The 23,512-nt window shown below is 51.7% G+C and overlaps 14 non-coding genes across 14 annotated transcripts; all 14 read right to left on the bottom strand.

The window, feature by feature from the left end:
* Nucleotides 1–7,459: 7,459 nt before the first annotated feature.
* On the bottom strand, nucleotides 7,460–7,616 carry LOC115813492 (U1 spliceosomal RNA). Its single transcript, XR_004025354.1, has one exon. It is a non-coding gene; the product is annotated as a U1 spliceosomal RNA (small nuclear RNA).
* A 1,066-nt stretch (nucleotides 7,617–8,682) lies between these two features.
* LOC115813473 (U1 spliceosomal RNA) lies at nucleotides 8,683–8,846 on the bottom strand. The gene has a single exon (XR_004025338.1). It is a non-coding gene; the product is annotated as a U1 spliceosomal RNA (small nuclear RNA).
* A 1,066-nt stretch (nucleotides 8,847–9,912) lies between these two features.
* LOC115813479 (U1 spliceosomal RNA) lies at nucleotides 9,913–10,077 on the bottom strand. The gene has a single exon (XR_004025342.1). It is a non-coding gene; the product is annotated as a U1 spliceosomal RNA (small nuclear RNA).
* Nucleotides 10,078–11,143: 1,066 nt separating this feature from the next.
* LOC115813472 (U1 spliceosomal RNA) lies at nucleotides 11,144–11,307 on the bottom strand. Its single transcript, XR_004025337.1, has one exon. It is a non-coding gene; the product is annotated as a U1 spliceosomal RNA (small nuclear RNA).
* An 839-nt stretch (nucleotides 11,308–12,146) lies between these two features.
* Nucleotides 12,147–12,310, bottom strand: LOC115813487 (U1 spliceosomal RNA). The gene has a single exon (XR_004025350.1). It is a non-coding gene; the product is annotated as a U1 spliceosomal RNA (small nuclear RNA).
* A 1,066-nt stretch (nucleotides 12,311–13,376) lies between these two features.
* On the bottom strand, nucleotides 13,377–13,540 carry LOC115813471 (U1 spliceosomal RNA). The gene has a single exon (XR_004025336.1). It is a non-coding gene; the product is annotated as a U1 spliceosomal RNA (small nuclear RNA).
* Nucleotides 13,541–14,606: 1,066 nt separating this feature from the next.
* LOC115813470 (U1 spliceosomal RNA) lies at nucleotides 14,607–14,770 on the bottom strand. Its single transcript, XR_004025335.1, has one exon. It is a non-coding gene; the product is annotated as a U1 spliceosomal RNA (small nuclear RNA).
* A 1,066-nt stretch (nucleotides 14,771–15,836) lies between these two features.
* On the bottom strand, nucleotides 15,837–16,000 carry LOC115813486 (U1 spliceosomal RNA). The gene has a single exon (XR_004025349.1). It is a non-coding gene; the product is annotated as a U1 spliceosomal RNA (small nuclear RNA).
* A 1,067-nt stretch (nucleotides 16,001–17,067) lies between these two features.
* On the bottom strand, nucleotides 17,068–17,231 carry LOC115813466 (U1 spliceosomal RNA). Its single transcript, XR_004025331.1, has one exon. It is a non-coding gene; the product is annotated as a U1 spliceosomal RNA (small nuclear RNA).
* Nucleotides 17,232–18,297: 1,066 nt separating this feature from the next.
* On the bottom strand, nucleotides 18,298–18,461 carry LOC115813454 (U1 spliceosomal RNA). Its single transcript, XR_004025320.1, has one exon. It is a non-coding gene; the product is annotated as a U1 spliceosomal RNA (small nuclear RNA).
* An 839-nt stretch (nucleotides 18,462–19,300) lies between these two features.
* Nucleotides 19,301–19,464, bottom strand: LOC115813485 (U1 spliceosomal RNA). The gene has a single exon (XR_004025348.1). It is a non-coding gene; the product is annotated as a U1 spliceosomal RNA (small nuclear RNA).
* Nucleotides 19,465–20,530: 1,066 nt separating this feature from the next.
* On the bottom strand, nucleotides 20,531–20,695 carry LOC115813478 (U1 spliceosomal RNA). Its single transcript, XR_004025341.1, has one exon. It is a non-coding gene; the product is annotated as a U1 spliceosomal RNA (small nuclear RNA).
* A 1,067-nt stretch (nucleotides 20,696–21,762) lies between these two features.
* On the bottom strand, nucleotides 21,763–21,926 carry LOC115813443 (U1 spliceosomal RNA). The gene has a single exon (XR_004025311.1). It is a non-coding gene; the product is annotated as a U1 spliceosomal RNA (small nuclear RNA).
* A 1,069-nt stretch (nucleotides 21,927–22,995) lies between these two features.
* LOC115813431 (U1 spliceosomal RNA) lies at nucleotides 22,996–23,159 on the bottom strand. The gene has a single exon (XR_004025300.1). It is a non-coding gene; the product is annotated as a U1 spliceosomal RNA (small nuclear RNA).
* Nucleotides 23,160–23,512: the final 353 nt, after the last annotated feature.

Here is a 23,512-nt window from a genome sequence, read left to right as displayed (position 1 = left end):
ATGGTGAAAATGAATAGAACTTTTAGTTTGCGTTTACCAATAATTTTTTCCTTCAAATATGTGAGTCCATAATTTTAGAAATGGCAAAAGGTGAAGTCAATATACGTATTATCAACATCATCTATGTAAAAATATTTAATTGCTAACAAACTCCAAACTCGGTCCGGATGTGTGAGGTCTTGCCTATTGTCAAATGATCGTGGAATCGCTTATTTGGGCATAAAAATTGTGTCCCATCTCGATGGTAATATACAAGTCACATGGTTAATTCCCACTTCCTAGTGGATAAGTAAACAGTTTCATGGGAAGTGTAGTTGTGAAGGTATTGCGCCCTTATGTTTCACCAAAACACATTATTGATGCCATTGTTCAACAATTTGTAGGAACGAATTCAGTACACGTTGCATTTGTTTGGTCATCATAGATATGCTCAACATCAGTGACAAGTTATATTTGTTTTTGCTATTACGTTACTTTGCCAGCCAGCTCACTAGACAGCAACCTACCTACATAGCGTAGGCTACATACCAGATCAGGCTACTATGGCAGCAAGCGCATACAGACTGATCATCAGTTATCTCAGTCCTGGCATAAAGGCTGTAACATCTTGAGCTCTGAAGCAAAATACACCCAAAAGCAACACACAGACGATTGCTTTATTTAGTTAACTAGCAAGTGGGCTGAAAGAACTGGAATTGCGTTCTAGCTCTGTATGTGGGTACGTAATCAATCGTAGCAAAATTACCCCCACGAATAAATCAGTTGACTACTGGTCTCCTTCTGTGGTACAATGAGCCAAATGGTACTATTCATTTATTTTTATTTTATTCTATGTATTTTCATTTAGCAAGCCTGCTGAAAATATTACAATAAGTAAGCGTACCTTCCTGATGTCACTTTAGAGACATTTATCATTGATATACTTTTTTTTTTCAAAATATTCATCGATCACAAAACAACAACAACAACAACAACAACAACTAAAAACCTGTGACGCCTGATTCACAAAGCTTGTCTTTAACACCCCTAGTGGACATTTGTTTCTCGAAACTGCAGGAAAATGTACCCAGCAGTACATACTTATGGCTCTGCAAAAAAGTGGTCAGAGGTACATATATATACCTCAAGGTTAGACTACTGTAATGCCTTACTGTCTGGATGTTCTAATAGATGTATAAATAAGCTACAGTTAGTTCAGAATGCAGCAGCCAGAGTTCTTACTAGAACCAAAAAATATGATCACATCACCCCTATCTTATCCACACTGCACTGGCTCCCAGTCAAATCTCGTATTGATTATAAAATCTTACTATTAACATATAGAGCATTAAATGGTCTTGTGCCACAGTACCTGCGCGAACTCCTGGTCTCTTATGATCCACCACGCCAACTTAGATCAAAAGGTGCAGGCTATTTGTTGGTACCTCGAGTTATGATGGCTACAGCAGGGGGCAGAGCCTTCTCTTACAGAGCCCCACAGTTATGGAATAGCCTCCCAATTAATGTTCGAAACTCAGACACAGTCTCTATGTTTAAGTCAAGGCTGAAAACTTATCTGTTTAGCCAAGCCTTTTGCTAATAGCTCTTCACTAGGCAAAGGAGCAGATCTGGAGGGTTCTTGGGCATAGATTGTTTGGTGAACTGGGATGTTTGGATGCTGTCGCCCCCCCACTCTAACATGTGCACTCAGGTTTGTTGACTGTGGCGTGGGTGGCCGCCTTGTGTCCCAGAGTGCCATCATGTCCATATTACCTTCTAGCTCTCCCTTTTAACTATGCTGTACTAGTTAGTCTTGCTGGAGTCCCTGCCTGCACTCGGCACACAATGTATATTCACCTTTACCATTATGTGGAAATGAACATCTGACAATGTGTCTCTCTCTCTCTCTCTCTCTCTCTCTCTCTCTCTCTCCCTCTCCCCCTCTCTCTCTCTCTCTCTCTGTCTCTCTCTTTCTCTCTTTCTCTCTCTGTCGAGCCACACATGCTACTCCTGAGACACCAGTGATCCTGACTCCTCCTGCCCTGTGGACTGATCCATCCTGGTGTTATCATCTTCCATCCCCCGTCAGCCTCCTGTCTACATCGCCATCCCCTTTGTTCATGCCCCAATTTACTTTCAATTGTAACTGCCCACGTGGTCGGCACCTATTGCACGCCTGTCTGGCCAAGGAGGGGTCTCCTCTCTCTGTGGTCCTCCTCAAGATTTCTCCCATTTTCACATTTCCCTCTTGGGTTTTTGGAGAGTTTTTTCTTGCCCGCCATGAGGATTAAGTCAGGGGGTGCCGTCATATTTTGATTTGACTGTTGTGGCCTGTAAAGCCCTTTGAGACTGTAAACAGTGATATTGGGCTCTAAATAAACTTGAACTTGAACTTGAACTTACATATATCCTATGAGACCAGGCTGGTTTTGAAGGTATCTGTAAATTATTTAATTTGCATAGACCTTGCGTGGTTGTTCTGCGTAGGAGATTATCATTGTACAACATTACACTACGATCGAGTTAGGTTCGATGTTTAAATCAGTAGAATTCAAAGTGAAAACTTAAACGAGGCGCTAGTATAATTAATGCATTATAGAAAGACATTGGAACAACGTCATGATACCGATGTTGTTTCTATTTTCAATATCAGTACTTAATTTAATATTGATGCAAACAGCGTTGCGATATCAATGTTGACTCGATTTTCAAAATCAATACTTAATTCAACGTTACTTCAATGTCGACACAAAACCTTATATTCACCAATGTTGAAAAGTAAGACGATGAAACAACGTCGCGATATCAACATTGGTTCGATTTTCAAAATTGAAACAAAATTCAGTGCTGATTCAACCTTGATCCATGATGTTGACTCAACCTTGAGTCAACGTTGAAATGCCGGCTGGGAGGGTATGTCATTTCATGTTCTGATAATGAACTGTCTGTTTTGCAGGTACAAATAGTTAATTCACCGGAGTTTGGCTGCAACTGTGGATGAAGTGGAGTTGTAAGTTTTGCAGTTTTGCCTCATATAATGAAAAAACAATAGTAAGTCATTACAAAGACCGTCATAGATGAGGAAGAAGGGGTTTCAGCTGTATTTACCCCAAAGTGTCTAACAATCCTCCAGTCCCATGTGGAATTTGTGCAACATCTAAAGGAGCACAGAAAAGGAACCAGTCCAGTTGCTAAAATCCACTGTGAATTTTGTACTTTTTCAGCACCGAGCAACATCAAACAATATTTTATTCATTTAAAGAGACATTTGAGAAATAGAGAAACTGTGAATTGCCCATTCGTGGTGTGCTCTTTTCAGTCTAGGGTATTCCCCACTTTTACTGCTCATAAAAATCGATATTATCAGTCTTCCACATTTCACAATTTCAGATCTGACCTTGTTATTAATTGTCACAGTCAAACTTCTGCAAATGATGTACAGGATGACTTGGATGATTCAGCGTCACCAGATTTATCAGTGCCTGAACCTGAATTGCAGTCTGCACAGAAGTCCATTCAGTGGCGAATTGCGTCCCTTTTCCTTCGGCTGCACGAAGTCCTTCATGTGTCTCAGTCAGCAATTCAAGAAACTGTGGATGATTTATTTCATATTGGTGAATGTGCTGGACAAATAACTAAGCAGTCAATTGAAAATATTTTGAAGGAACATAATTGCACATCTGAGGAATGTTTAACATTATCATTAACTGAAGCATTACAGAGTGCAAACCCATTTAATTTGCTTTCAAGAGAAGGGCCTCTAGGCACAGAGTACGAAAGGCAGTCATTTTATAGACAGAACTTTACTGTCATTGAACCTGCACACAAGAAAGGACTCATACTGTTGTTTATGTACCTATTCTAAACTTACTTTCTGAAGTTTTGAAAAGAGAGGAAGTACTGCAAGCATTGGGGTAAACAATCCAGTTTAACAGTCTTGTCACTACAGGCCATTTCAAGATGGTGACTATTTTAAAGGTAATCAGCGTCTCTCATGTCAAGATGTTAGTGTATCCATAACCGTGTACATTAACAACTTCGAACTTTGTAATCCTTTAGGCCTGGCTCCCAAAGTGTGGTGCGTGGACTGCCCCCAGGGGGTGTGCAAGACAAAACACTGTAATGGCAGAAATTAAAATAATATTTTTAAAAAATCTAAAATAAGATAAGATAAAAAATAAAATAGTAATTTCCTCTTTTTCTTAAAACAACATGTCTGTTTCTGTAAGTTTCCTCGCCACCTTCAGACATTCTCTTTGTTCCACGGCTCATGCTATACATGACTTTCTTGCAATTGACCCTTCGCTAAGTCCCGCCCCCCCTTGGTTACTGTTGCTACTCCTGTCAAGCTTTCACACCTGGCATGTCAATCTATAGCATTTTCAACGATATCAGTGAGAGATATTCCAAAGGAAATAATAGCAAATTTCTGAAATTTCAGAGAGAAGTAGCCAGAAAGGACTACAAAATGCATTTGAGAGGTACATTCATAATATAATTTGTCGGCTGAGTATTGTGAATGAGGAGGACATTAAAATCAAGGGAAAAAGCCGGTTTGGCCGCAGATGAGCTATTGATCGAAGCACATGCACAAATGCAAAATAAAACAAGATATATAAAACTAACCCAGCGAGTTAAGGATGTTTACTAGTAGTAACTGTCAGAGCCAACTTTTTCAAGTAACACTGCATACATGACTAAAACCTACAAGCCTTGTGGTCACTATTAATACCCCAGTAGCTAACGTCAAGTTAGCCAAATTAGCTATTCAACTGTTAGAGGGCATTCGTGAAACAAGTGAACCGAGAGTGGTTGAAACATTGTGAATAATTATCATTGTCAAGCCTGTACATACAGACGTATTTGGCAATTTGATTAGATTACACAGAGTTGTAATGTTACAATTTTCATTGTCCTGGCAGTTTGATGTCATGCTCTGCACATGCTTTAGCAAACACAGTAACGTTATGTACAACTACCTCTTGATTATAATATTATCATTATCATTATTATTATTATCAATTATTATCATTATTATTATTATTATCAATTATTCACCAAGCGTTGGATTGTTTACCCACTATTAGGGGACGTGAGCTGGGTTTAGACCGTTGTGAGACCGAATGAAGATTCTGCGGTGGGGGAAGGAGGGGGGGGCACAAAGTCTTGGATCAAGGGATGACTTTCAATGGATTGCAGTGGTGGAGCTGCTCTGCCACATACGAAACCCTGACCCAGAGTTATCACTATTATTATTATTATTATTATTATTATTATTACTACCTCTTCATTGCAAACATGTGCGTAAATAAACCATAAACAAACAAAGCATCAGCACGTTTTCGATAACATTGAGTCAGTTAGCAAATACACTTGACACGGCAGTATGGCTTCGTTTAGTAGTGTATCACTCAAAATAAAGACTACACAGATTTCTTTGCTAATGTGTACTGTTATGCTAGCCGTGGCAGTCGTTAATCACCACAGAGACAGGGTTTAGTTACTAAATGTTGTCACAGTAAACATCTCTCCTCTAGCGTTTTTGGCTTTGAAAAAGTGAAAAATATGACACCCCCCTGTAAACTCTGAGGATACCTGTTTTCAGATTTGCAGGTTCCATATGCACACCGTTTCAGCATTTTCCCTTATTCTGATAGTTTGACAGGCCTCCCATGCCTAGTTACGGTTGCTATTGTAGGATTAGACAGTGGCTGTTCTAGGGAGGGGCTTAGCGAAGGGTTGAAACATTGTTGCAGCGCTAAATGTCAATCAAGCGCATTTTGTTGCATTTTCTCTTAATGGAATTTGTTAGCCTTTGAGTGTTCTAGTGATTGTAAAGAGCGATAAATTATTTTTATGTATTATTTATCTCAATGCAAATATTTAATGTCATGGCAAATTTGTCGCTGTGTATGGTCTAACCCTCTCCTCACCCTCAAAAATTCTTTGTTCTGCGCCTTGTGCCGTGCATTATTTTTTTCACTATTTTTTAAACATTGCTGATCGGTTTCATATGAATGTTGAGCAAGATACAACTTGATGCAAATATTTTAATGTTGCTGTAAATATTCACATGTATTTCCCCCTTTCGATAATAATATGACTCAAAACCTGCACATGTTCCTCACCCTCACTCACTCTTTAAATGCTCCAACCGGTGCGTAACTATGTTGCAATCTGTAAATGCATTTGAATATTGATGTATTTATATTATATTGTTGATATCCTCAGCAGTGTTATGGCAGTTCCAGTTATTACCTCTGCCAAGGAGGTTATGTTTTCGGTGCAGTTTGTTGGTTGGTTTGTTGGTTTGTCTATTTGTCAGCAGGATTACAGAAAAACTACCAGGGTGGAAGGGTGTAGCATGGGCCAAGGAAGAACTCGTTAAATTTTGGAGTGTATCCGAGTTATTATTTTCCAGTTTCCAACATTGCGAGATGAACTGAAATTGACTGAATTTGTTGTGCATGTGTGAATCTATTGTAATTACAGTGAATACTGTGCCGCGATTAAGCATATAGCAAAAAAAAAAAAAACATAACAGCAACCTCAAACATCACTGCAGAAACAAATGCAGCAGGTATGTCAGAAATAAGCAATGTCTACATTATTCTTACTGTTTCCAAGTCGATATGACCAAAAGAAGCCTATTTAAAGGTTATCGTGAACTTGCACAACACGCGCATAATTGCTAATCGTTTTGTGCAATAAATTAGCTTTCAGAATCGTACATTCTGTTTTTTTGGTTCTAACAGTTTTGGAAATATATCCAGACATATATAGTGGTTGCGGCTGCAGATCTGAATGTCATAGAAGAGTGTATTGGCCTTGGTGGAGCTCTGCGCTCTCCAAGTGCCCTTCTATAGTAGTTATCCATTCTTTTACATATGAACATTCAACTTGATGCCCTCATACAACTGTAAATGTGCTATGTTGTGGCTTTTTTTCGGGGGGGGGGGGGGGTCAGCTTGGTCAGAATGTCGAAGGGGGTGCGTGACCTAAAAAGTTTGGTAACTGCTGCTTTAGGCACATCCAAAAAGAGTGTGGTGATGGTGTGAAATGAGACTGTCCTCTAAACATATTGACAGGTTTTCACACATGCAAAGGCTTTCCACCTGATTTCTTGCATGATGTACTGGAAGGCATTGAAGAACTAAATCTGTGCATTGCAGATTTAATTTCTAAGAAATATATCACAAACTTCGTGGAATTACCGTCGACCCCATTTTTCACCTCAGACTCCCTTTGTTACTTGCAGAGTTACCATCCTGTGAGGAAAAACCCCACTGAACATCTCTGGGTAAAACTGGAGGACCTCAATGACGACATGTCACTCATGTCTAACCTCATTCAGAGACATGTGTTAGTTGCTCTCAGAACATTCTTGATTAATTAAAGTTTCTGTAAGTGATGCAATAATCTATGTTGTTACAATTTTGCTCGCAAAAGGTGGCACACGTTGCTCATTGTAGAACCATTGCAGATGGCGAAAACAGTCCCCTTCTAACTGAAATTACAGGCAAGATTTCTGCATTCAGAGAATTTGTAGAGTTCAGCACAACCCAAGTGCAATGGCTAAGCCTCGCCCTGGGTGAGCCACCTTCGTAATCATGGTGTCTCCCCTGCCAGGTAAGTATGAAACTAGCTGGTAAGGTCGCAGGCACCCTTTGCCCACGGCAGACTTCGCAAAGACGGCGACTCCTTCCCCGGCGCCAAGCCTCTGCTCCGGTGGCAATGCCGGCAAAGCGCCAGGGCGCCATGATCAGCGTGCTTGCCAGCTCAAGCCAGGCTTTAGCAAGGCTCTGTAGTCTTGGGGCTTTGACTTCTCCAAATGGTTAGAGAAGAGGAGCAAAGAGGAGAATGCGCCCCTCGCCTCCTGTCCCACAATGCACTGGCAGCGCTCAGGACCCTCATGACTGGGAGGTAAGAACATGCTCTTTGGAAACTTGTCAGGCGCTCGGTAGTCCTGCATTTCAGGAACCTGGCTCATGCACCTTGATGATCATGCTCTTTCCCCTGCCAGGGAAGTCTGAGAGTTGCTGGCAAAGTCAGAGGCACGCGTTGCTCATTGGAGGACCGTGGCAGATGGCCAGGACAGTCCCCCTCTGGCCCAAATTACGCGCTGGACAGTCCTGCGTTTGGGGACTCAGCACAGCCCGAGTGCAACGACTGCTGCGCTTGAGATGGCAAGCCAGAATCCAGGCCTAAGGGAAGAAGGCTCTGCCGTCTCGGGGCGTTGCTCTCTCAAGAGCGCAGCACAGGAGAGGCAAAAAGCTCTTCCCATCTCGTCCTGCTTGAAATCATGACAGGGATGCGGGAGTGGAATGGAACAGTCCAGACACCTCTTTTCTTTGCAGGATATTGAAAGCCCAGCCAACTCTCTGCACAAAAGCAAAAGGACGGATACAAACTGACAGCTTCCCTGGGGCCGCCCGGTACCATCTCTGCACACCTCCGGTGACCTCCGAGCTCAGCTGAATTAGGCGGCACAAAAGAAGAAACACACCACGTGACAGCAAGAGGACGCAGATGGACAGCGGCTGCGGGCTTAGCTCTCCTCATCTCGCCGCTCGTCCCAGAGCGACAGTTTTGCACGCAAGACGCTCAAACAACAAGCAAACCGCAACACGCGGGAGCGAGCCAAGGCTTGCCTATGGGCCCAGGCGCAGCGCCCCTTACAGGCTGTCTTTGACGCTGAGAGTTCAGGGGAGAGCGCGAACGCAGTCCCCCACTACCACAAATTATGCAGTCGAGATTCCCGCATGTGGGGAATTCGCAGAGGTCAGCATAGCCCAAGTGCAATGGCCAAGCCTCACCCTGGGTGAACCACCTTCGTGATCATGGTGTCTCCCCTGCCAGGTAAGTATGAAACTAGCTGGTAAGGTCGCAGGCACCCTTTGCCCACGGCAGACTTCGCAAAGACGGCGACTCCTTCCCCGGCGCCAAGCCTCTGCTCCGGTGGCAATGCCGGCAAAGCGCCAGAGCGCCATGATCAGCGTGCTTGCCAGCTCAAGCCAGGCTTTAGCAAGGCTCTGTAGTCTTGGGGCTTTGACTTCTCCAAATGGTTAGAGAAGAGGAGCAAAGAGGAGAATGCGCCCCTCGCCTCCTGTCCCACAATGCACTGGCAGCGCTCAGGACCCTCATGACTGGGAGGTAAGAACATGCTCTTTGGAAACTTGTCAGGCGCTCGGTACTCCTGCATTTCAGGAACCTGGCTCATGCACCTTGATGATCATGCTCTTTCCCCTGCCAGGGAAGTCTGAGAGTTGCTGGCAAAGTCAGAGGCACGCGTTGCTCATTGGAGGACCGTGGCAGATGGCCAGGACAGTCCCCCTCTGGCCCAAATTACGCGCTGGACAGTCCTGCGTTTGGGGACTCAGCACAGCCCGAGTGCAATGACTGCTGCGCTTGAGATGGCAAGCCAGAATCCAGGCCTAAGGGAAGAAGGCTCTGCCGTCTCGGGGCGTTGCTCTCTCAAGAGCGCAGCACAGGAGAGGCAAAAAGCTCTTCCCATCTCGTCCTGCTTGAAATCATGACAGGGATGCGGGAGTGGAATGGAACAGTCCAGACACCTCTTTTCTTTGCAGGATATTGAAAGCCCAGCCAACTCTCTGCACAAAAGCAAAAGGACGGATACAAACTGACAGCTTCCCTGGGGCCGCCCGGTACCATCTCTGCACACCTCCGGTGACCTCCGAGCTCAGCTGAATTAGGCGGCACAAAAGAAGAAACACACCACGTGACAGCAAGAGGACGCAGATGGACAGCGGCTGCGGGCTTAGCTCTCCTCATCTCGCCGCTCGTCCCAGAGCGACAGTTTTGCACGCAAGACGCTCAAACAACAAGCAAACCGCAACACGCGGGAGCGAGCCAAGGCTTGCCTATGGGCCCAGGCGCAGCGCCCCTTACAGGCTGTCTTTGACGCTGAGAGTTCAGGGGAGAGCGCGAACGCAGTCCCCCACTACCACAAATTATGCAGTCGAGATTCCCGCATGTGGGGAATTCGCAGAGGTCAGCATAGCCCAATGTGCAATGGCCAAGCCTCACCCTGGGTGAACCACCTTCGTGATCATGGTGTCTCCCCTGCCAGGTAAGTATGAAACTAGCTGGTAAGGTCGCAGGCACCCTTTGCCCACGGCAGACTTCGCAAAGACGGCGACTCCTTCCCCGGCGCCAAGCCTCTGCTCCGGTGGCAATGCCGGCAAAGCGCCAGGGCGCCATGATCAGCGTGCTTGCCAGCTCAAGCCAGGCTTTAGCAAGGCTCTGTAGTCTTGGGGCTTTGACTTCTCCAAATGGTTAGAGAAGAGGAGCAAAGAGGAGAATGCGCCCCTCGCCTCCTGTCCCACAATGCACTGGCAGCGCTCAGGACCCTCATGACTGGGAGGTAAGAACATGCTCTTTGGAAACTTGTCAGGCGCTCGGTACTCCTGCATTTCAGGAACCTGGCTCATGCACCTTGATGATCATGCTCTTTCCCCTGCCAGGGAAGTCTGAGAGTTGCTGGCAAAGTCAGAGGCACGCGTTGCTCATTGGAGGACCGTGGCAGATGGCCAGGACAGTCCCCCTCTGGCCCAAATTACGCGCTGGACAGTCCTGCGTTTGGGGACTCAGCACAGCCCGAGTGCAACGACTGCTGCGCTTGAGATGGCAAGCCAGAATCCAGGCCTAAGGGAAGAAGGCTCTGCCGTCTCGGGGCGTTGCTCTCTCAAGAGCGCAGCACAGGAGAGGCAAAAAGCTCTTCCCATCTCGTCCTGCTTGAAATCATGACAGGGATGCGGGAGTGGAATGGAACAGTCCAGACACCTCTTTTCTTTGCAGGATATTGAAAGCCCAGCCAACTCTCTGCACAAAAGCAAAAGGACGGATACAAACTGACAGCTTCCCTGGGGCCGCCCGGTACCATCTCTGCACACCTCCGGTGGCCTCCGAGCTCAGCTGAATTAGGCGGCACAAAAGAAGAAACACACCACGTGACAGCAAGAGGACGCAGATGGACTGCGGCTGCGGGCTTAGCTCTCCTCATCTCGCCGCTCGTCCCAGAGCGACAGTTTTGCACGCAAGACGCTCAAACAACAAGCAAACCGCAACACGCGGGAGCGAGCCAAGGCTTGCCTATGGGCCCAGGCGCAGCGCCCCTTACAGGCTGTCTTTGACGCTGAGAGTTCAGGGGAGAGCGCGAACGCAGTCCCCCACTACCACAAATTATGCAGTCGAGATTCCCGCATGTGGGGAATTCGCAGAGGTCAGCATAGCCCAAGTGCAATGGCCAAGCCTCACCCTGGGTGAACCACCTTCGTGATCATGGTGTCTCCCCTGCCAGGTAAGTATGAAACTAGCTGGTAAGGTCGCAGGCACCCTTTGCCCACGGCAGACTTCGCAAAGACGGCGACTCCTTCCCCGGCGCCAAGCCTCTGCTCCGGTGGCAATGCCGGCAAAGCGCCAGAGCGCCATGATCAGCGTGCTTGCCAGCTCAAGCCAGGCTTTAGCAAGGCTCTGTAGTCTTGGGGCTTTGACTTCTCCAAATGGTTAGAGAAGAGGAGCAAAGAGGAGAATGCGCCCCTCGCCTCCTGTCCCACAATGCACTGGCAGCGCAGTCCTGCGTTTGGGGACTCAGCACAGCCCGAGTGCAACGACTGCTGCGCTTGAGATGGCAAGCCAGAATCCAGGCCTAAGGGAAGAAGGCTCTGCCGTCTCGGGGCTTTGCTCTCTCAAGAGCGCAGCACAGGAGAGGCAAAAAGCTCTTCCCATCTCGTCCTGCTTGAAATCATGACAGGGATGCGGGAGTGGAATGGAACAGTCCAGACACCTCTTTTCTTTGCAGGATATTGAAAGCCCAGCCAACTCTCTGCACAAAAGCAAAAGGACGGATACAAACTGACAGCTTCCCTGGGGCCGCCCGGTACCATCTCTGCACACCTCCGGTGGCCTCCGAGCTCAGCTGAATTAGGCGGCACAAAAGAAGAAACACACCACGTGACAGCAAGAGGACGCAGATGGACTGCGGCTGCGGGCTTAGCTCTCCTCATCTCGCCGCTCGTCCCAGAGCGACAGTTTTGCACGCAAGACGCTCAAACAACAAGCAAACCGCAACACGCGGGAGCGAGCCAAGGCTTGCCTATGGGCCCAGGCGCAGCGCCCCTTACAGGCTGTCTTTGACGCTGAGAGTTCAGGGGAGAGCGCGAACGCAGTCCCCCACTACCACAAATTATGCAGTCGAGATTCCCGCATGTGGGGAATTCGCAGAGGTCAGCATAGCCCATGTGCAATGGCCAAGCCTCACCCTGGGTGAACCACCTTCGTGATCATGGTGTCTCCCCTGCCAGGTAAGTATGAAACTAGCTGGTAAGGTCGCAGGCACCCTTTGCCCACGGCAGACTTCGCAAAGACGGCGACTCCTTCCCCGGCGCCAAGCCTCTGCTCCGGTGGCAATGCCGGCAAAGCGCCAGGGCGCCATGATCAGCGTGCTTGCCAGCTCAAGCCAGGCTTTAGCAAGGCTCTGTAGTCTTGGGGCTTTGACTTCTCCAAATGGTTAGAGAAGAGGAGCAAAGAGGAGAATGCGCCCCTCGCCTCCTGTCCCACAATGCACTGGCAGCGCTCAGGACCCTCATGACTGGGAGGTAAGAACATGCTCTTTGGAAACTTGTCAGGCGCTCGGTACTCCTGCATTTCAGGAACCTGGCTCATGCACCTTGATGATCATGCTCTTTCCCCTGCCAGGGAAGTCTGAGAGTTGCTGGCAAAGTCAGAGGCACGCGTTGCTCATTGGAGGACCGTGGCAGATGGCCAGGACAGTCCCCCTCTGGCCCAAATTACGCGCTGGACAGTCCTGCGTTTGGGGACTCAGCACAGCCCGAGTGCAACGACTGCTGCGCTTGAGATGGCAAGCCAGAATCCAGGCCTAAGGGAAGAAGGCTCTGCCGTCTCGGGGCGTTGCTCTCTCAAGAGCGCAGCACAGGAGAGGCAAAAAGCTCTTCCCATCTCGTCCTGCTTGAAATCATGACAGGGATGCGGGAGTGGAATGGAACAGTCCAGACACCTCTTTTCTTTGCAGGATATTGAAAGCCCAGCCAACTCTCTGCACAAAAGCAAAAGGACGGATACAAACTGACAGCTTCCCTGGGGCCGCCCGGTACCATCTCTGCACACCTCCGGTGACCTCCGAGCTCAGCTGAATTAGGCGGCACAAAAGAAGAAACACACCACGTGACAGCAAGAGGACGCAGATGGACAGCGGCTGCGGGCTTAGCTCTCCTCATCTCGCCGCTCGTCCCAGAGCGACAGTTTTGCACGCAAGACGCTCAAACAACAAGCAAACCGCAACACGCGGGAGCGAGCCAAGGCTTGCCTATGGGCCCAGGCGCAGCGCCCCTTACAGGCTGTCTTTGACGCTGAGAGTTCAGGGGAGAGCGCGAACGCAGTCCCCCACTACCACAAATTATGCAGTCGAGATTCCCGCATGTGGGGAATTCGCAGAGGTCAGCATAGCCCAAGTGCAATGGCCAAGCCTCACCCTGGGTGAACCACCTTCGTGATCATGGTGTCTCCCCTGCCAGGTAAGTATGAAACTAGCTGGTAAGGTCGCAGGCACCCTTTGCCCACGGCAGACTTCGCAAAGACGGCGACTCCTTCCCCGGCGCCAAGCCTCTGCTCCGGTGGCAATGCCGGCAAAGCGCCAGGGCGCCATGATCAGCGTGCTTGCCAGCTCAAGCCAGGCTTTAGCAAGGCTCTGTAGTCTTGGGGCTTTGACTTCTCCAAATGGTTAGAGAAGAGGAGCAAAGAGGAGAATGCGCCCCTCGCCTCCTGTCCCACAATGCACTGGCAGCGCTCAGGACCCTCATGACTGGGAGGTAAGAACATGCTCTTTGGAAACTTGTCAGGCGCTCGGTACTCCTGCATTTCAGGAACCTGGCTCATGCACCTTGATGATCATGCTCTTTCCCCTGCCAGGGAAGTCTGAGAGTTGCTGGCAAAGTCAGAGGCACGCGTTGCTCATTGGAGGACCGTGGCAGATGGCCAGGACAGTCCCCCTCTGGCCCAAATTACGCGCTGGACAGTCCTGCGTTTGGGGACTCAGCACAGCCCGAGTGCAACGACTGCTGCGCTTGAGATGGCAAGCCAGAATCCAGGCCTAAGGGAAGAAGGCTCTGCCGTCTCGGGGCGTTGCTCTCTCAAGAGCGCAGCACAGGAGAGGCAAAAAGCTCTTCCCATCTCGTCCTGCTTGAAATCATGACAGGGATGCGGGAGTGGAATGGAACAGTCCAGACACCTCTTTTCTTTGCAGGATATTGAAAGCCCAGCCAACTCTCTGCACAAAAGCAAAAGGACGGATACAAACTGACAGCTTCCCTGGGGCCGCCCGGTACCATCTCTGCACACCTCCGGTGACCTCCGAGCTCAGCTGAATTAGGCGGCACAAAAGAAGAAACACACCACGTGACAGCAAGAGGACGCAGATGGACAGCGGCTGCGGGCTTAGCTCTCCTCATCTCGCCGCTCGTCCCAGAGCGACAGTTTTGCACGCAAGACGCTCAAACAACAAGCAAACCGCAACACGCGGGAGCGAGCCAAGGCTTGCCTATGGGCCCAGGCGCAGCGCCCCTTACAGGCTGTCTTTGACGCTGAGAGTTCAGGGGAGAGCGCGAACGCAGTCCCCCACTACCACAAATTATGCAGTCGAGATTCCCGCATGTGGGGAATTCGCAGAGGTCAGCATAGCCCAAGTGCAATGGCCAAGCCTCACCCTGGGTGAACCACCTTCGTGATCATGGTGTCTCCCCTGCCAGGTAAGTATGAAACTAGCTGGTAAGGTCGCAGGCACCCTTTGCCCACGGCAGACTTCGCAAAGACGGCGACTCCTTCCCCGGCGCCAAGCCTCTGCTCCGGTGGCAATGCCGGCAAAGCGCCAGGGCGCCATGATCAGCGTGCTTGCCAGCTCAAGCCAGGCTTTAGCAAGGCTCTGTAGTCTTGGGGCTTTGACTTCTCCAAATGGTTAGAGAAGAGGAGCAAAGAGGAGAATGCGCCCCTCGCCTCCTGTCCCACAATGCACTGGCAGCGCTCAGGACCCTCATGACTGGGAGGTAAGAACATGCTCTTTGGAAACTTGTCAGGCGCTCGGTACTCCTGCATTTCAGGAACCTGGCTCATGCACCTTGATGATCATGCTCTTTCCCCTGCCAGGGAAGTCTGAGAGTTGCTGGCAAAGTCAGAGGCACGCGTTGCTCATTGGAGGACCGTGGCAGATGGCCAGGACAGTCCCCCTCTGGCCCAAATTACGCGCTGGACAGTCCTGCGTTTGGGGACTCAGCACAGCCCGAGTGCAACGACTGCTGCGCTTGAGATGGCAAGCCAGAATCCAGGCCTAAGGGAAGAAGGCTCTGCCGTCTCGGGGCTTTGCTCTCTCAAGAGCGCAGCACAGGAGAGGCAAAAAGCTCTTCCCATCTCGTCCTGCTTGAAATCATGACAGGGATGCGGGAGTGGAATGGAACAGTCCAGACACCTCTTTTCTTTGCAGGATATTGAAAGCCCAGCCAACTCTCTGCACAAAAGCAAAAGGACGGATACAAACTGACAGCTTCCCTGGGGCCGCCCGGTACCATCTCTGCACACCTCCGGTGGCCTCCGAGCTCAGCTGAATTAGGCGGCACAAAAGAAGAAACACACCACGTGACAGCAAGAGGACGCAGATGGACAGCGGCTGCGGGCTTAGCTCTCCTCATCTCGCCGCTCGTCCCAGAGCGACAGTTTTGCACGCAAGACGCTCAAACAACAAGCAAACCGCAACACGCGGGAGCGAGCCAAGGCTTGCCTATGGGCCCAGGCGCAGCGCCCCTTACAGGCTGTCTTTGACGCTGAGAGTTCAGGGGAGAGCGCGAACGCAGTCCCCCACTACCACAAATTATGCAGTCGAGATTCCCGCATGTGGGGAATTCGCAGAGGTCAGCATAGCCCATGTGCAATGGCCAAGCCTCACCCTGGGTGAACCACCTTCGTGATCATGGTGTCTCCCCTGCCAGGTAAGTATGAAACTAGCTGGTAAGGTCGCAGGCACCCTTTGCCCACGGCAGACTTCGCAAAGACGGCGACTCCTTCCCCGGCGCCAAGCCTCTGCTCCGGTGGCAATGCCGGCAAAGCGCCAGGGCGCCATGATCAGCGTGCTTGCCAGCTCAAGCCAGGCTTTAGCAAGGCTCTGTAGTCTTGGGGCTTTGACTTCTCCAAATGGTTAGAGAAGAGGAGCAAAGAGGAGAATGCGCCCCTCGCCTCCTGTCCCACAATGCACTGGCAGCGCTCAGGACCCTCATGACTGGGAGGTAAGAACATGCTCTTTGGAAACTTGTCAGGCGCTCGGTACTCCTGCATTTCAGGAACCTGGCTCATGCACCTTGATGATCATGCTCTTTCCCCTGCCAGGGAAGTCTGAGAGTTGCTGGCAAAGTCAGAGGCACGCGTTGCTCATTGGAGGACCGTGGCAGATGGCCAGGACAGTCCCCCTCTGGCCCAAATTACGCGCTGGACAGTCCTGCGTTTGGGGACTCAGCACAGCCCGAGTGCAACGACTGCTGCGCTTGAGATGGCAAGCCAGAATCCAGGCCTAAGGGAAGAAGGCTCTGCCGTCTCGGGGCGTTGCTCTCTCAAGAGCGCAGCACAGGAGAGGCAAAAAGCTCTTCCCATCTCGTCCTGCTTGAAATCATGACAGGGATGCGGGAGTGGAATGGAACAGTCCAGACACCTCTTTTCTTTGCAGGATATTGAAAGCCCAGCCAACTCTCTGCACAAAAGCAAAAGGACGGATACAAACTGACAGCTTCCCTGGGGCCGCCCGGTACCATCTCTGCACACCTCCGGTGACCTCCGAGCTCAGCTGAATTAGGCGGCACAAAAGAAGAAACACACCACGTGACAGCAAGAGGACGCAGATGGACATGCGGCTGCGGGCTTAGCTCTCCTCATCTCGCCGCTCGTCCCAGAGCGACAGTTTTGCACGCAAGACGCTCAAACAACAAGCAAACCGCAACACGCGGGAGCGAGCCAAGGCTTGCCTATGGGCCCAGGCGCAGCGCCCCTTACAGGCTGTCTTTGACGCTGAGAGTTCAGGGGAGAGCGCGAACGCAGTCCCCCACTACCACAAATTATGCAGTCGAGATTCCCGCATGTGGGGAATTCGCAGAGGTCAGCATAGCCCAAGTGCAATGGCCAAGCCTCACCCTGGGTGAACCACCTTCGTGATCATGGTGTCTCCCCTGCCAGGTAAGTATGAAACTAGCTGGTAAGGTCGCAGGCACCCTTTGCCCACGGCAGACTTCGCAAAGACGGCGACTCCTTCCCCGGCGCCAAGCCTCTGCTCCGGTGGCAATGCCGGCAAAGCGCCAGAGCGCCATGATCAGCGTGCTTGCCAGCTCAAGCCAGGCTTTAGCAAGGCTCTGTAGTCTTGGGGCTTTGACTTCTCCAAATGGTTAGAGAAGAGGAGCAAAGAGGAGAATGCGCCCCTCGCCTCCTGTCCCACAATGCACTGGCAGCGCTCAGGACCCTCATGACTGGGAGGTAAGAACATGCTCTTTGGAAACTTGTCAGGCGCTCGGTACTCCTGCATTTCAGGAACCTGGCTCATGCACCTTGATGATCATGCTCTTTCCCCTGCCAGGGAAGTCTGAGAGTTGCTGGCAAAGTCAGAGGCACGCGTTGCTCATTGGAGGACCGTGGCAGATGGCCAGGACAGTCCCCCTCTGGCCCAAATTACGCGCTGGACAGTCCTGCGTTTGGGGACTCAGCACAGCCCGAGTGCAACGACTGCTGCGCTTGAGATGGCAAGCCAGAATCCAGGCCTAAGGGAAGAAGGCTCTGCCGTCTCGGGGCGTTGCTCTCTCAAGAGCGCAGCACAGGAGAGGCAAAAAGCTCTTCCCATCTCGTCCTGCTTGAAATCATGACAGGGATGCGGGAGTGGAATGGAACAGTCCAGACACCTCTTTTCTTTGCAGGATATTGAAAGCCCAGCCAACTCTCTGCACAAAAGCAAAAGGACGGATACAAACTGACAGCTTCCCTGGGGCCGCCCGGTACCATCTCTGCACACCTCCGGTGGCCTCCGAGCTCAGCTGAATTAGGCGGCACAAAAGAAGAAACACACCACGTGACAGCAAGAGGACGCAGATGGACAGCGGCTGCGGGCTTAGCTCTCCTCATCTCGCCGCTCGTCCCAGAGCGACAGTTTTGCACGCAAGACGCTCAAACAACAAGCAAACCGCAACACGCGGGAGCGAGCCAAGGCTTGCCTATGGGCCCAGGCGCAGCGCCCCTTACAGGCTGTCTTTGACGCTGAGAGTTCAGGGGAGAGCGCGAACGCAGTCCCCCACTACCACAAATTATGCAGTCGAGATTCCCGCATGTGGGGAATTCGCAGAGGTCAGCATAGCCCAAGTGCAATGGCCAAGCCTCACCCTGGGTGAACCACCTTCGTGATCATGGTGTCTCCCCTGCCAGGTAAGTATGAAACTAGCTGGTAAGGTCGCAGGCACCCTTTGCCCACGGCAGACTTCGCAAAGACGGCGACTCCTTCCCCGGCGCCAAGCCTCTGCTCCGGTGGCAATGCCGGCAAAGCGCCAGAGCGCCATGATCAGCGTGCTTGCCAGCTCAAGCCAGGCTTTAGCAAGGCTCTGTAGTCTTGGGGCTTTGACTTCTCCAAATGGTTAGAGAAGAGGAGCAAAGAGGAGAATGCGCCCCTCGCCTCCTGTCCCACAATGCACTGGCAGCGCAGTCCTGCGTTTGGGGACTCAGCACAGCCCGAGTGCAACGACTGCTGCGCTTGAGATGGCAAGCCAGAATCCAGGCCTAAGGGAAGAAGGCTCTGCCGTCTCGGGGCTTTGCTCTCTCAAGAGCGCAGCACAGGAGAGGCAAAAAGCTCTTCCCATCTCGTCCTGCTTGAAATCATGACAGGGATGCGGGAGTGGAATGGAACAGTCCAGACACCTCTTTTCTTTGCAGGATATTGAAAGCCCAGCCAACTCTCTGCACAAAAGCAAAAGGACGGATACAAACTGACAGCTTCCCTGGGGCCGCCCGGTACCATCTCTGCACACCTCCGGTGACCTCCGAGCTCAGCTGAATTAGGCGGCACAAAAGAAGAAACACACCACGTGACAGCAAGAGGACGCAGATGGACAGCGGCTGCGGGCTTAGCTCTCCTCATCTCGCCGCTCGTCCCAGAGCGACAGTTTTGCACGCAAGACGCTCAAACAACAAGCAAACCGCAACACGCGGGAGCGAGCCAAGGCTTGCCTATGGGCCCAGGCGCAGCGCCCCTTACAGGCTGTCTTTGACGCTGAGAGTTCAGGGGAGAGCGCGAACGCAGTCCCCCACTACCACAAATTATGCAGTCGAGATTCCCGCATGTGGGGAATTCGCAGAGGTCAGCATAGCCCATGTGCAATGGCCAAGCCTCACCCTGGGTGAACCACCTTCGTGATCATGGTGTCTCCCCTGCCAGGTAAGTATGAAACTAGCTGGTAAGGTCGCAGGCACCCTTTGCCCACGGCAGACTTCGCAAAGACGGCGACTCCTTCCCCGGCGCCAAGCCTCTGCTCCGGTGGCAATGCCGGCAAAGCGCCAGGGCGCCATGATCAGCGTGCTTGCCAGCTCAAGCCAGGCTTTAGCAAGGCTCTGTAGTCTTGGGGCTTTGACTTCTCCAAATGGTTAGAGAAGAGGAGCAAAGAGGAGAATGCGCCCCTCGCCTCCTGTCCCACAATGCACTGGCAGCGCTCAGGACCCTCATGACTGGGAGGTAAGAACATGCTCTTTGGAAACTTGTCAGGCGCTCGGTACTCCTGCATTTCAGGAACCTGGCTCATGCACCTTGATGATCATGCTCTTTCCCCTGCCAGGGAAGTCTGAGAGTTGCTGGCAAAGTCAGAGGCACGCGTTGCTCATTGGAGGACCGTGGCAGATGGCCAGGACAGTCCCCCTCTGGCCCAAATTACGCGCTGGACAGTCCTGCGTTTGGGGACTCAGCACAGCCCGAGTGCAACGACTGCTGCGCTTGAGATGGCAAGCCAGAATCCAGGCCTAAGGGAAGAAGGCTCTGCCGTCTCGGGGCGTTGCTCTCTCAAGAGCGCAGCACAGGAGAGGCAAAAAGCTCTTCCCATCTCGTCCTGCTTGAAATCATGACAGGGATGCGGGAGTGGAATGGAACAGTCCAGACACCTCTTTTCTTTGCAGGATATTGAAAGCCCAGCCAACTCTCTGCACAAAAGCAAAAGGACGGATACAAACTGACAGCTTCCCTGGGGCCGCCCGGTACCATCTCTGCACACCTCCGGTGGCCTCCGAGCTCAGCTGAATTAGGCGGCACAAAAGAAGAAACACACCACGTGACAGCAAGAGGACGCAGATGGACAGCGGCTGCGGGCTTAGCTCTCCTCATCTCGCCGCTCGTCCCAGAGCGACAGTTTTGCACGCAAGACGCTCAAACAACAAGCAAACCGCAACACGCGGGAGCGAGCCAAGGCTTGCCTATGGGCCCAGGCGCAGCGCCCCTTACAGGCTGTCTTTGACGCTGAGAGTTCAGGGGAGAGCGCGAACGCAGTCCCCCACTACCACAAATTATGCAGTCGAGATTCCCGCATGTGGGGAATTCGCAGAGGTCAGCATAGCCCAATGTGCAATGGCCAAGCCTCACCCTGGGTGAACCACCTTCGTGATCATGGTGTCTCCCCTGCCAGGTAAGTATGAAACTAGCTGGTAAGGTCGCAGGCACCCTTTGCCCACGGCAGACTTCGCAAAGACGGCGACTCCTTCCCCGGCGCCAAGCCTCTGCTCCGGTGGCAATGCCGGCAAAGCGCCAGGGCGCCATGATCAGCGTGCTTGCCAGCTCAAGCCAGGCTTTAGCAAGGCTCTGTAGTCTTGGGGCTTTGACTTCTCCAAATGGTTAGAGAAGAGGAGCAAAGAGGAGAATGCGCCCCTCGCCTCCTGTCCCACAATGCACTGGCAGCGCTCAGGACCCTCATGACTGGGAGGTAAGAACATGCTCTTTGGAAACTTGTCAGGCGCTCGGTACTCCTGCATTTCAGGAACCTGGCTCATGCACCTTGATGATCATGCTCTTTCCCCTGCCAGGGAAGTCTGAGAGTTGCTGGCAAAGTCAGAGGCACGCGTTGCTCATTGGAGGACCGTGGCAGATGGCCAGGACAGTCCCCCTCTGGCCCAAATTACGCGCTGGACAGTCCTGCGTTTGGGGACTCAGCACAGCCCGAGTGCAACGACTGCTGCGCTTGAGATGGCAAGCCAGAATCCAGGCCTAAGGGAAGAAGGCTCTGCCGTCTCGGGGCGTTGCTCTCTCAAGAGCGCAGCACAGGAGAGGCAAAAAGCTCTTCCCATCTCGTCCTGCTTGAAATCATGACAGGGATGCGGGAGTGGAATGGAACAGTCCAGACACCTCTTTTCTTTGCAGGATATTGAAAGCCCAGCCAACTCTCTGCACAAAAGCAAAAGGACGGATACAAACTGACAGCTTCCCTGGGGCCGCCCGGTACCATCTCTGCACACCTCCGGTGGCCTCCGAGCTCAGCTGAATTAGGCGGCACAAAAGAAGAAACACACCACGTGACAGCAAGAGGACGCAGATGGACATGCGGCTGCGGGCTTAGCTCTCCTCATCTCGCCGCTCGTCCCAGAGCGACAGTTTTGCACGCAAGACGCTCAAACAACAAGCAAACCGCAACACGCGGGAGCGAGCCAAGGCTTGCCTATGGGCCCAGGCGCAGCGCCCCTTACAGGCTGTCTTTGACGCTGAGAGTTCAGGGGAGAGCGCGAACGCAGTCCCCCACTACCACAAATTATGCAGTCGAGATTCCCGCATGTGGGGAATTCGCAGAGGTCAGCATAGCCCAAGTGCAATGGCCAAGCCTCACCCTGGGTGAACCACCTTCGTGATCATGGTGTCTCCCCTGCCAGGTAAGTATGAAACTAGCTGGTAAGGTCGCAGGCACCCTTTGCCCACGGCAGACTTCGCAAAGACGGCGACTCCTTCCCCGGCGCCAAGCCTCTGCTCCGGTGGCAATGCCGGCAAAGCGCCAGAGCGCCATGATCAGCGTGCTTGCCAGCTCAAGCCAGGCTTTAGCAAGGCTCTGTAGTCTTGGGGCTTTGACTTCTCCAAATGGTTAGAGAAGAGGAGCAAAGAGGAGAATGCGCCCCTCGCCTCCTGTCCCACAATGCACTGGCAGCGCTCAGGACCCTCATGACTGGGAGGTAAGAACATGCTCTTTGGAAACTTGTCAGGCGCTCGGTACTCCTGCATTTCAGGAACCTGGCTCATGCACCTTGATGATCATGCTCTTTCCCCTGCCAGGGAAGTCTGAGAGTTGCTGGCAAAGTCAGAGGCACGCGTTGCTCATTGGAGGACCGTGGCAGATGGCCAGGACAGTCCCCCTCTGGCCCAAATTACGCGCTGGACAGTCCTGCGTTTGGGGACTCAGCACAGCCCGAGTGCAACGACTGCTGCGCTTGAGATGGCAAGCCAGAATCCAGGCCTAAGGGAAGAAGGCTCTGCCGTCTCGGGGCGTTGCTCTCTCAAGAGCGCAGCACAGGAGAGGCAAAAAGCTCTTCCCATCTCGTCCTGCTTGAAATCATCATGACAGGGATGCGGGAGTGGAATGGAACAGTCCAGACACCTCTTTTCTTTGCAGGATATTGAAAGCCCAGCCAGTTCTCTGCACAAAAGCAAAAGGACGGATACAAACTGACAGCTTCCCTGGGGCCGCCCGGTACCATCTCTGCACACCTCCGGTGGCCTCCGAGCTCAGCTGAATTAGGCGGCACAAAAGAAGAAACACACGACGTGACAGCAAGAGGACGCAGATGGACAGCGGCTGCGGGCTTAGCTCTCCTCATCTCGCCGCTCGTCCCAGAGCGACAGTTTTGCACGCAAGACGCTCAAACAACAAGCAAACCGCAACACGCGGGAGCGAGCCAAGGCTTGCCTATGGGCCCAGGCGCAGCGCCCCTTACAGGCTGTCTTTGACGCTGAGAGTTCAGGGGAGAGCGCGAACGCAGTCCCCCACTACCACAAATTATGCAGTCGAGATTCCCGCATGTGGGGAATTCGCAGAGGTCAGCATAGCCCAAGTGCAATGGCCAAGCCTCACCCTGGGTGAACCACCTTCGTGATCATGGTGTCTCCCCTGCCAGGTAAGTATGAAACTAGCTGGTAAGGTCGCAGGCACCCTTTGCCCACGGCAGACTTCGCAAAGACGGCGACTCCTTCCCCGGCGCCAAGCCTCTGCTCCGGTGGCAATGCCGGCAAAGCGCCAGAGCGCCATGATCAGCGTGCTTGCCAGCTCAAGCCAGGCTTTAGCAAGGCTCTGTAGTCTTGGGGCTTTGACTTCTCCAAATGGTTAGAGAAGAGGAGCAAAGAGGAGAATGCGCCCCTCGCCTCCTGTCCCACAATGCACTGGCAGCGCAGTCCTGCGTTTGGGGACTCAGCACAGCCCGAGTGCAACGACTGCTGCGCTTGAGATGGCAAGCCAGAATCCAGGCCTAAGGGAAGAAG

The sequence above is a fragment of the Chanos chanos genome, chromosome 5 (genome assembly GCF_902362185.1).
Source record: "Chanos chanos chromosome 5, fChaCha1.1, whole genome shotgun sequence".
NCBI lineage: Eukaryota > Metazoa > Chordata > Actinopteri > Gonorynchiformes > Chanidae > Chanos > Chanos chanos.
This window is presented reverse-complemented; position numbering and strand designations above follow the sequence as displayed.